Here is a 13,559-nt window from a genome sequence, read left to right as displayed (position 1 = left end):
TTGAAACACTGTGAGTCTTACTGAAATAGTTGTATATGGTAATGTAAAACTGTATTTGTGTTTGTAACTGAAAAAAAACAACTTTGTGACTTACCTTGGGTTTTTTGTATAACACCTTACAGTTGTATTGCAAGGATCACATTACAAAAGTTAGGGCCAGCTGAAATCTAGGTTAGGGCCCTTGTGCCTCAGAAGGCCAAAATAGGGGAGCACAGCTCCCTGCTTCTCCAAGGCAACTCCACCCCACTGTAGGACACTGAGGGGAAGGTAGGGACTCTCATTTAAATAAAACAGGTGACTTCCTCCCATCGGGATTCCATCTTCTATTGCTAGATGTCTCCAAACCAGGTCTAGCTCTCCTTGGCAGCACCTGTGTTTTCATTGTCATGGTTCTGCGAGCAACCAGAACATGGAATGAAGCGCAACAGACAGAAGGTGAGCAGGGGAATGGACCAGATGACCTCCAGAGGTCTCCTCCAATCTCAATCACCTTGTCATTCCGTCATTTCAAGTCTTGTCTGATCAACATTTGCTAAATGAAATTAACAGATACTAGTGACCTGCTTATGAACAGCAAGTAAACTTTGGTGTCTTTTTCAAGCAGTCCAATTAGATTAATTTCCCTAGGCTCTCTCTGTAGTTAATGTGTTATGACTCCTCCCTGTCTACTGTAAGAAATCCAGAGAGAAGCTCATCAAGACAGCTGTGAGAGTGCAAGGATATGATGCAGAATTTCTCAGCAATTGCCTCCATTTCTGGGCTGTTCAGCATTCTGTATGAACATCTACCTGTGGGAAAGCAATACAGGCAAAACTCTCCCTGTTTGTAAAACACAGAGTGTATGCCACTGGCAGTGCACATGTTGATGCACAAGTGGTATACAAGTGGAACATGCCCTTGCTGGACCTCTCAGAGGAAGGTCAAATCTCACCTATGCTGCTGAAATCTGTAGCTCACAGCCACAGACCCTTGTTCTTCACCTTCTTTTAGTGAGGGTCAACTCTATAGTGCTTTCAAAATTTGTTTTGTACCAAACTTCCTCTCAGAAGTAGGATGTAAAGGACTACATAGAAAACTCAGGAAAATAAGCCTTCTAACCTAAGTACTTAAGTCTGTAAAGCTAAGTCTCTTAAAAGCCTCTACATCAGGAGTTTGATGTTCAGGATATGTTCTAAGCTATTCTGCTGCCATACAAGATTAAATCAGAGTAAAAAAAATATCAATTGTTCAATTTATGCTAAATTAAATTCGATCCCATGCTGGTTTAAATTCTTCCAAGGGCATATAAACTTTTTGGGTGAAACATCAGGAACAATTATTTCCTATCAGCAAGACCTTTCCTTCAAGTATTAGCAAGCCATGTTCCCAGATGCATAAAGCAATGTCTCAAGCCAGAGAAGCTTATTCTAATTTATTCCAACTTGTTCCAATTTATTCCAACCAAGAATATGGCCCAGTACTTTTAAATTTTCTTACACTACTTTTTCTTTCAATTATATTTCAGTGCACTGATTATGGCAGAATTACTGTTAGGTGATGTATTTAACATGTTAGCATATTTTTGAAAACTTTGGAAAACAAAGGAATATTCTTTCTTTCTTCTGTCCTCCAAAACTTGTACTGCTGTGATGCTCCTTGTACTCTGAATCATACCACAATGCTAGAACTGTTGAAGGTTACAACTACTACTTTAACATGTGAGAGCAAGCCATTGGGCCTGTTTCTGATTTCACTTCCAGCAGCATATTTTACATACTGCTTCAATGAAATTGAGAGTCAGAGGTCTTTCAGAGGAGAAACAGATAGACCAGAAAAAAAAATGAGCATTTGCTTCTGTTGTGCTGTATTTTAAGAATTCATTAATCATTCACTAGGTGGGGCTGACACTTCACAACCAAGACGAAGACAGAAAACAACTGGAAAGGAATTGCTTCAGTAGAAGTAATGCTTTTATTTCAAGGAAAATCTTTGGGTAGGGTAAAATTAATAATTAGCCTTAAATGAGATTTCTTTGAGGTTTGACTTTCTATATGTGAAATTTTACTCATTTAACTATAAGGTATTTGAATTCCTTTAACATGGATCTTTCGGGTTTAACTCACTTTTTTAAGTGCAGGTGTCTACTGCCATTTGACACTCCTAAAGGTACCTAAGATACATGCTTAGGACTAGCAGATGTGATGCAAAACTGATAAAAGAACCGTGCTTCCCCAAGGAAGTGAGGGCCAAGAAGCAGAAGCACGTTTGTACATATAAGGGTGGTATGAGATGCACACTGGTAGGTAACATTATGGCAAGAAGCAGCTGAGTTGAATACGATGTGACGAGTGCAAGAAAACAACAATAGGAAAATATAGTCTGAGAATAACCCTTCTCCAACGTACCCAGACCATAAACCCTCACCTCATCTGGACAATTTGAAAGCTGATTTGGAAAACAGGGAGGGAGACCCTTTTTTTTAAAGTCACATACAACATCATAAGCAAAGGCCAGAGATAAAATTTCTTATAAACCACTTTCCAGAAAAATGCCTTGGTTTAGATTTAACTAATGATGTCCAACCTAGAGACTCCAGCCTAGCAGCTAGGATTTAGACAAATCCCCAGCTGGAGCCGTGAAAAGGGAATGGTTGTGAAGCAAATAAGCAGCAGAAGTTTCCCTCATGCAAAGACAAATTCTATTCCAGAGCAGCTTAAAGGGGTTGGCAGTCATATTGTGTTGCTGAAGCAGCTCAAAGAAGTCAGCTCTGATGAATGAGATGTTGGGGGATATGGTGTAGGGGAGAACTTTGTAGAGTAGGGCTGATGGTTGGACTCGATGATCCCAAGGGTCTTTTCCAACCTGAATGATTCTATGATTCTGTGAATGAATTGAGCCCTGAATCACCAAGGTTCTGGAAGTCATTAAGAGAGCAGAACAAAGGGGCAGGAAAGAGTTGATTCATACAGTTCAGTATAGTTGTTAAACCTGATGATCTCAGGACAAAAGTCTGTGAAGGGAAGGCAAGGCAAGGCAAGGCACAAGACAAAAGATGACATAGGGAAGGGAGCACAAATACTGACATGGAGCCACTGGCTAGTTTTAAAATTTTCACGCAGAAGAGAATTCAAGCAAAAATAAAATAAAAACTAAACCTGAAAGAATTCTTTAAGACAGTATTTTTTCCACAAATCAAAGAAATCTAGTTAAAACTCCTGAAGTAGATTATAAGAATTTTGTTACTCGTATGAGTAGAATTTAAAACAAATGAAATTTAGGTGAGATCACTGAGATTGTGCTTTGCGGCAAGCAACAATGATATATAGAGAAGGACTATTCATAGTATCTATTAATTCACAGAGAATTTATAGTTCAGTAGCCTTTGCTCAATATTTCTGCCATTTGCTTTTAAAACATTTTTACTCATTGACAAAAAATTATTCCTACTATAAATGATCAAGTAAAACACTAATAAAGGCAAATACATTTAATTATGCTTTCAAAGACAAATCAAAAGGGATTATTTTACAGAATCACATCCCAATTATTCATCAAGAACACAATCTCTTTGATTAAGATTATTACACATGTTCAGTTACACAAAAGCATATGTATGTGCTGGAGTTTAAGACTTCTCCTGAAACAACTGAGTTTATTTGCATGCTAAAGTTACAGGTTTTTTTCTTGATGGTGGTGATTTTGTTAGGAATTTTTCCTTTGAGTCAGAAGTTGAGAGCTATCAAGGGCAGCAGAACGATTAAGGCAAATGGAAATCAAAACAGTGGAATGGTAAGAAATTATGCAGACAAAGCAGTAGTATAGGGAAGAGAAGGGAGCAATTTGACCACGAGTTTTCAGGCTTTCTACCATTCCATTGAAGCAAAATCTTGGTGCAGCACAGAGTTACTGAAGAGCAGATTTGGGTATTACAATAGATTACCCTCTCCTTCTGGATTTTAATTCCCTTTCAGATGTCAGCATGACTGCAGTCTTTTATGGTTACTCATGGCTATTTATGGTTTTATTGACATTTAAGGTTATCACTGCTATCATATACATTATTGCGAATGGTTTGTATTACAGTAGTGTCTAGAGGGGAATTCAACTGTATTCGCTCCCAGGCAAGCTGAGAACAAGGTTTCACTTTCAATGCTCTAAATATCAACCTTAGTTCAAGACACAGAAGAGAAAGACCAAGGGAAGGAAAAATTACTTCCTCTCTGCAGGAGAGCTGAGCATGCACACAACCAATGTGATCAAGCAATGCCCGTTTATTACAACTAGAAAGCCCTTTTATAATGTTCTCCTGCACACGTGAGTAACATGCAGTACAAGTCCTCAAGACTGGACAGTTAACTTAGCCCGCGCTTTAAACCTTCTTATGATTGGATAAAAGGTGCCCCATCAGCCTTGCCAGGCTTCCTGCCTTGTGGAACTTCCTCTTCCGTCCCAACCCCTTCCGGGGGTTGTTTGTCTCCTCGAGTTTCTGCCCCCTCATTCAGGGTCACATCCTTATCGCATTCTTGCTTGGCTGAGGCTCTTATCAGTCTTGTTCTCATGGAGGATTGCTCACATGGCCATTCTGTCGCAGAAAGCCCTCTAGAATCCCAGCGGCTCTCTACAGCAGGGACAGGAGTATGTGCTCACACAACCAATGTCTGGGCTTCGTCCAAAGTCTTTTGAAATCAAATCACTCATTGACTTAAATGTGCATTTAACCAAGCTTTACGTATACACTTACAAGACAGAGATCTTGAAAAGTTTCGAAATGTATTTTAAATGTATTATAAATATAGAAGATCTGGCTAACAAGTTTCAGATCAAGTTAAACCTTCTGTGAAATGCATACATTTCCTTCCACCTCCACCCCGCCAAAGATCCTCTAATACTCCATAGGCTTTAGAACCCTAGAAATCAGTGTTGCAAAATTCCCTTGGAAACTGTCTGTGGAACCCTAAACCTGAGTATTTAGCCATTTAGAACTGTCACCTGTGAATTCATTACCGACATTACTGAAGGAGACCTCCTGGAGTCTGACAGATTATGAATCCTCTCTTATTTGTGAACATTACATATTCAATTGATGCTATACCAAGTCTCATACAGCCTGAAGAAAAGAGTGAAATTGATCAGCACACCCATCATCACCCCTAGGAAATTCTGTCTGACAACAATGAAAGATTTACAAAAACTGGAGACATTAAACAGATTTTTTCTGACAGCCTCATACCCCTAAACATACACCTACTGACATATATAAAAACATCTCCTACTGGAGTTTTAATAAGCAAATACCAAAGATATTGATGCTGAAACAACGGTAATTGAAATACTGTATATGAGGGGAATCAATATTAACATATCTAGTTTTATAGATGTTTGAGGTGATTACTTTCATACATTTGCTTATACGCCATTTTTTCCTCTTGCTACATGCATTCAACCAAATCAAGAAAAACTTATTAATGCTGTGTGGGAATCATCTGTGAGATTTAAAAAAAGCCTACAATAAAGAAGGTGGTTTTTAGCTATTGAACAGAATTTATCATGATTGTTTATTACTGTTCATATGTAATAAGATGTTACCAGATTAGTTAGAATCCAGCCTTCTACAAAAAAAATGTCATGAAACATCATTAGTCCCTGTGCCCACAGGCAGGTATGCATGTCACAGTGTATGAAACAAGGCAACTGTTCCAGTGAGTGTTCAAGTCACGTCTTTGATGTAGTTGAAAACCTTGGAAAATTTATTATGGCCATTTATTATGAGGTACTATTTATGCAAATGTTCAGGCTGAATTTGAGGAACAAGGACTGTTTCTATCCACAGAAATTTTCTCAGAATTGTGTTCCCAAAGCTCTCCAGAGGACAAGAACTCCTTTCCCAACACAAATAAACTCTAAGGCATGAGCTAAGAAGTCAACAAACACACTTTCCCTTCTGTGCACCCAGAAGCAGTGATGAATGTCTCTCCCAAGAAGTTCAGCACTTCATCATGCAGACATATACGACACAGATCCCTCTAAACATTCAGTCACCTGGAAGCACAAGGTGTCCTGGGGTAGTACAGCTTAACTGCACATGGCATTAATTAACTGTCATCATTTAATCATAATGGTACTTACTTATTTCACAATGATGTTGTGAGGATTAATGAAATGCAGCATTGCTAAAATTATTTGTGCCATTGAGAACAAATGATGCTATTTCAAAAATACAAAGCATTTTCATAGTTACCAAAATAAGTGATATGCTGGTAATAAATGCTTGTGTTGGTAAGCAAGAACTAATAACTGTACATATTTAAGTAGTAAAGAATTATATTTTTTTTTACAAAAACATAAGAAAATACAAACCAGTAAAAAACAGTTGAGTCAGATTCATCTGGGAAACCATAGACAATATTAATACCTGATCTCGGATGTTGTCTAGAGACAAATGGACCTTTGTAAGGTGTGATTCATCCCATCCTAAAGCAGTGGTGTATCAAACAAATAATTAATTGCTTCTTTGGCGCTCCTATTTCTCTTCTGTGACTGAAGAGGCTGACTTGCAGGGCAAAGAAAGCTCTGCTTTTCATGGGCAAAGTTGGTCAATTACGCAGTCATATGCACAGGAAGTCAATTTACACATAATAGCCACTTAAGAACCACAATTCCTCTTACAAAATTAATTATTCTTGCTACAGGATATATATGAGGTTAGCCAATATACCCAAATTAACTTTGAAAATTTAAAGGCTCTTAAGCTACTTTGAATTAATGAAAAGATGGTGAACAATCATCTTACATACTACACCAAGTACAGGTTTTTGCATTATTAATTAAAGGAAATTATTCAATACATAAAATGTAAACTGCATGATTGTAGGGCAAAGAAACCCCATTTAAAGTCAGCAGAGAATGGTAGGAGAGATGAAGTTGCCTGAACACGTTTCTCTTTTACACTGCATAAAATCATCTGAAGTTATTGCCATCATGGTGCTTTTTCTGTATGAAGACATGCCTGTTCTCGTTCTCCTGTTTGTTATTGGATGCTCAGCTGTTATGCCTGTAAATGGAATTGTTAGGTACAGATAGATAAATTGGATCTTTTTGTTTTAGTGCAGACATATAAATTATTACAATAAAGAAGTTTTATGAATCACAATATTTTAAATTGCCAGAGGTAACTGCAATGATAACACTTCAATGGTGTTACACAAATTCTTAACAAATAATGATTAGTTTTGCCTAAAATAATTATTTTCCATACTAACTACTGCTCAGAGATTGCTGCTGTTTGATAGGTATAAGTAATATTTTTAATAGGCTGGAATTGATCATATCACTTCTAAAGAAGATATTCTTGCTGTTGGCTGTTATACTTTCTGTCCTTTTACAATGGGGAAAAATAAAGGCAAAATTAAAGCTTACACAAAAAGGATCATTTTGTTTTCCAGTATGCCACCGGAAGATCATATGTACTGCCTAACGCAATGAACATTCAGATTCAGGAGCCAATTTCTTTGAAGGGTATGGACTTTATTGCCTGAGATATGTTTAAAGTTTAAAGAGCATTGTCTTCCATCTCTGCTATGATGTTCTATGGAGAAAATAATTAATAAAACAAATTCCTCAAAAAGCCTTCACTTTTGATAATCCTCAAAGATTCTTCCCTTAAAAGTGAAGGGTCGGCTACATATTTCATGTGAAAATTAAAAGTTCTGTTGTACACTGTGCTATGGTATTGTAATATATTTTTAATATATTTGCTTTCTGTTATTTATTTATGATACTCAAAATAACACACAGAATGGCTGAGATTGGAAGGGACATCTGGAGGATACCTACTCCAACCTCCCTGCTCAAGCAGGTCCAGTTGCCCAGGTGTCTAGATGCATTTTTAGCATCTCCAAGGAGGGAGACTCCACAATCTCCCTAGGCAACCTATTCAAGTGCTCAGTCAGCCTCACAGTAAAAAAGTGTTTCCTCATGTTCAGACAGAACTTCCTGTGTTTCAGTTTGAGTCCATTGCCTCTCGTTCCGTCATTGGGCACCAACACCATTTTGGTCACAAATCTAAAACACAGCACCATATTGGCTGCTTTGAAGAAAACTAAGTCTATCCCAGCCAGACACACTACACTTTCCTTAATTTATAAACAAATTATAGACCTTGAGAAAATGAGGTGGTTTTAACATTAATGATGCAAAGTTATATATGGGAATGTAACAGCTGTCCATGGAGAAGAGCAGTGAGAATTATGTTGGCTTGAAACTCCTGAGGCACCCAGAAGATTGTCCAGATGGTTTCTTGCACTGTTGACTAGAGACCAGCAGCCTGGAGTGCACTAAGGGAAGCACCTGCAACTCAGTTCAGATACAGCTACAGAAATAACTCAGGTAATAAAGTGTGAGTGGTCTTGAAGGAAAGCAAAAGTTTGTGTGGTAAATTAGCACAGGAGAAACCAGTGAAGAAACACAAACACTAAAAAGTAATCATCGAAACAGACCACAGGAAAGATTTAATACAAAATGGATTTGAAAGCTGCAAAGTTTAGTTGAATTGCCAGTAGAAAGGAGCTGACACATGAAGGCTAAGTAATTTCAAGTTTACGTAAAGAGAAGACCAAAAGCTGTGCTTGTTGGATGATCCAGCAGTGAGCTTAGCTGCTGAATAGAACCAGTAATCCTGGGCAGGAACAGTAGCAGGAACAGTACATGGATTTTTGCATGCATTTCATGTGCAAAACTTTAGTCTCTTTTGGTGAGGACTGAAAAGGCTTTTCTGTAAATTGATTCTGTCTCTGACAATATGAATTTAAATCTGAATGATTTAAATCTCATCCTGTGTTGAATGACTTCACTCTCTTTGATCTATTTTAAAATTCTTTTTGGAATAAATTTCTTTTGGATACTAAGCCATTGGAGCTTTGCTTCAGAGTAACAAACTCTGGCCCTATTTAAAGAGAAGTATTCTTCCTCTTGATATTTGTATGTAATCTTCCTTGGCATTGCTGGGTTGTACCTGTTCATCTATAGGAGGATGGAGTAATAGCTCCCAAAAAATGCATTAGGTAGGTTAACAGGTCTGAATGCATATCTTTTATTCATCTCTGGGGCATTTGGCATAATGAATCTAAAATTAAAATTTGAAATTTTTTATTAAACCCCTTCACCAATCTAATAAAATGAAAGCAACATTCAGTCTAGTATTAGACACAGTGAACTCAGTTTTATATATTAAAGCCCATTTCCATTACAATTTCAGCAGAAAATATCAGCAACTTGCTTTCCTATGTAGTTGGTGGATGCAAAGTTAGCCCTTACTTTGAAAATAAAACTGCTCATATGTGTAGGTTGCTCTACAGAACTACCTCCACAGCTACTCTTTTTTTACTTCCTACCACATTGTAAAAGGCAAGAAAATAAATAGGGTCTGAAAGTGGGTAGTGTTCAAAGATACTGAAAACAGCTTTCTTAACATAGCCCTGATTCCATACACTCTTAAACTGTTTTCACACAATGTGGACCAAACTGTGTTTCTTCTTCTGATCTGTCTGTTCTATGCAGCTAGCTCAAAGAAAGTGAGATCTGGCTGGTTTTGGCTGGACCATTTCCACAACAAAAGCAGAATATCCCTGGAGGGAATAAAGCTGTTCTGATAAGCTCTTATTTTACTTGCCAAAGGAAACAGCAGAGAGTTGTCTAGAGAATTTCTACGTTTCATCTTTTCTCACCTGTTATTGCAAGAGTGAGGTTACAGCAGCTCTCAGACTACATCAAAGGACAAGCTTCAGATAACTTCATAGTAAAGGAGCTACAGCAGCTCCCGAAGAGCACTGCTTCACACTAACCAAAGGGGAAGATTCAGCCGAGGATCTAGCCGTACCACTGTCACGTTTACAGAAGTGACTCTTGATCTGTGTCAAGGAAAATCAGTTCATGATAATGGATTATGTCTAGTGTTGAATGCAGTGGAGCTCAGGGCTCAATGGCTTGCACCTTGTCCAAAATTTGTAACTGACAAATACTGGAACTACCAACATCCATTAATTTTAACCCTTGATATAATGTATTACTCAAAAAGCTCGGCTTTAAGTTATATTATTGAAACTGGCCACGTCCATAGAAACTACAGGGTGGCAGATGTCAGCAAAATCATGAATGGTGCTGGCAACATGAACAGGTTGCCGTTATTCAGCAGTCACAGCACCAGGACAAAGGAAGGTTTAACAGAACTGTATGGTATCATTCACCCTGTGCACAGTTAAATTTTGGAGAACCTTGCACAAAGTGTTACAACATCAAAACAGAAATGAGTTCAACAATTAATTTGCAGCATCATGGAAGGTTATTAAACATTTTTGCTCCATGAAGCCTCTGATTCTCAAGTCCCTGTGCTGCTGCAGACTGTGAAGATGGTCCTGGAGAAAGTTTTCCCTAGATGTGCTCTACCTGACATAATCTTTTCCTAATCTTTCCTCTCTATTCTACTACATAAAGTCTAGGAGAGACACTTCGATTTAGGTTCCAAATACAGACTAATATACAAAATCAAAACAGTTTAAAAATTTGGAAATATTACGTGTCAGAAATCCCAATAATTTACAATCAGTTGATTGTGAAAGAACTACTCCTGTGAGAAGAGAATCAAGGCTTTTTGAGAAGATAAGGACCAGTTTTGGTACCTGCACATCCTGGCTTTTTCCTGTATATCACAATATTCCAGCTGGAAATAGTGACTACACAAATGACATAAAGCCATAGCTTTCAACATGACTACAGAAAATCAGGAAAATATATTATAAAAGAGGGTTTTTATAACAGCTGGCTTTCTGCTGAAGCAAATTTTTCAACTCCCACAACAGACATACTGGGTTGCAACTCATATTTCAGCATTCCAGCAAAAGATTTTTGTACTGTCTCTTGAAATAATGAAATCTGTTTTTTTCAGTCAGTGGTATGATAGCAGGGAAACATCATCTGGAGCATTGGTAAAGACAGTAGTTCAGACAGATGTCACTACCGTTCAGTTGTTACAGATATTCCTGACATGACAAAGCAGTACTGTATAACCCTTTCGGTCTGAACCACGCAGGTTCACTTCAGCAGCAGCACTTCACTGGCAGAGTGAGTAAGACCAAATGACTCTCTTTGTACTGTTATATTAGTTTTTGCCACTACTCCAATGGCATGAGAATATTGTTGCTTGAGCAGGTTTGCTAAGGGAATGATAAAATGATGAAAGCTGTTGCTTTGCTTCCTCATGTACAAATGAGCAGGAACAATGAACAGCTGATCCTTTGAGTTTCCCAGAAAATGAAAAATGCACCAGTAGTCCCTGTTTCTTGTGTCGCTAGTGGTAGAAAAATAAATCCTCTACTTCTGAGCCTTTCTACACATAAAACATTTTTCTCACTTCCTTGAAATGTTCCAGCTTTATTTTATTGGTACATTTGAGAATAATTTTCTGAACGGTTTTCTAAAAGCTTTTTTAAATTAAAATCTAAATTTACAACTAGCAGAGAGACAGAACTTAGAAGTAAGATCATACTCAGAAATTTACAGACACTGTGGAAGTTTGTTGGTGATGTCACTTTCCTGCAGTGAGAACTGAGCTTGAAAAAATGCATATTAAGTGCACAAAACTTAATGGAAAACATTACTTTAACACATGGCTTTCCTCTAGCACCTTGAAGAGAACATTCTAATTTGAACAGTTGATAATCAGACCAAAAATTAACTTGGAAGTGACATGAATATACCTGTATACAGTCATTATTCCATAGAGGACATAGGTAAACATAAAATTGAACCCAGTCTCTCAAAGTCTTTTACATGTGCTGAAAATGATACATCAGAGTATTTTAAGAACAAAGGATCTACAGTTTTAATGATGCTGTGAATTAGATACTCACTTTGACTAGACAAAATACCAGTGGATCTGGACTAACAGAATCCCTTGAATCATGGAGGAGAGTGTTTTCAGATCTCCCTTTTAATGGAGAAAATACGCCTGAAAAAATCTTTCCAGATGATAGAATGACTCCTGAGGAGTCTGAGAATAGGTTGAGTGAGTAGTTTAATGACTGAACAATTATGGGTCTATTACACTCAGTAAGGCATCTTGCTGCTCTGAGGTAGTTACTTCTCTTTGATGGTCTTAATGAATTGGTCTTACTGATGGTCTTAATGAATCTTTTAATTATTACTTTTAATTTAGTGCTGGCTTAAGTGCTATCCATCAGAGGGACTGCACTCCTGAATGGCAGTTCTGGACTGAAAATGGGCTATACCTGAAAGCTGGCTGCGTAACAGCAGTTACTGGTAGTTTCAATGGCAACTAGTGATTATTCACTTTAATTATATTTCAACTTGATTCTTTTAAACAATAAAAAGCAGAACATCTATGCAAATAAGTAGTTCTTTTTTCTCTATGACACACTTGAAATACAGAATTATACATCTGGAAGGGTCTCAGGAGGCCATCTGGCCCTTCCAGCTTGCCTCAGGAAAGGGAGCACCACACCTCCGCTATTCCTGACAGATCCTTGTCCAGTCAGTTCTTTGATGACCAGTGGGAGAGACCAGTGTTCCAAATGACCTCTTCCACTGCTTCACCAAAACCTTCCTAATGGTTACCCTGAATGTCCTTCCTGGCATTCAACCCCGTTACTTCTACACCTGTACAATGTGGCCAAGGGGAACAGAGTATACCCTTCACCTTTGCAAGCAGCCTTTTACATATCTGACTGTTACAATAGCCATTCCCCTCCACCACAGCTATCCTAATTTATCTTTGCTTCTTGGGCCACAAGACCCCCCCACCCTTGCTGCTCTCCTCCAGGTTGTCTCTGCTCAGTGAACACTTTTGCCAACAGTGACCTGCTACCGTAAATGTTCAGCTAATCTGCACGTAAAATATGAAAGATTACTGGCATCCAAAAGATGAACCGTTATGAGGTCTCTGAGAAATTAATGTGAGAAAGGTACATAACTGGATGCATCTGTATGCAAGTGATGGGGGATCAAAGACGTGGTACAACACATGATGCTTGGTGGCAAAACACACAAAGGCAGATTTTACGTGCTAGATTTTCTCCTCCTGGCAGGCTCCACCACAACGCAGGCTGGAGTAAGAGGCGGCAGAAAACGCAGATTTGCGAAAGTGAGTATTTTAGATTTGTCAGAAATAACTGTTCATAGGAGAAGAGGAAACGCAGTGAGGAAGGTGAACCCAACTCTTGTACTGCTTAACTGTGGAGCTACCAAGTCGGCACAGGACGGTGCCAAAGATGTTCTGGAGTATTTTTGAAAACAAGCTGACTGCGGCTAAGTTAAAATAGGCTCTTTCACGTACATCGCCTGGCCTTTACAATGACAGTTTTACTTGAGTGACTTCAGACTTGTGGCCGTGGGAGTAGCGTAAGTGGGGACACATTATCCATTTAGAAACACGTTGGGGTTTACGTGCATTAAAGGAGGGGCGGCTTCAAAATCGCCCCGTCAGCTCGCCTGCAGAAGTTCGCAGGTCCGCCTGGTCCCCGGAGGAAGCCCCCGCAGCCCCTCGGCACCGCGGGGCAGGCGGGGGCCGG

This window comes from Athene cunicularia (genome assembly GCF_003259725.1).
Source record: "Athene cunicularia isolate RWA chromosome 2 unlocalized genomic scaffold, athCun1 chr2_part1, whole genome shotgun sequence".
Lineage (NCBI taxonomy): Eukaryota > Metazoa > Chordata > Aves > Strigiformes > Strigidae > Athene > Athene cunicularia.
This window is presented reverse-complemented; position numbering follows the sequence as displayed.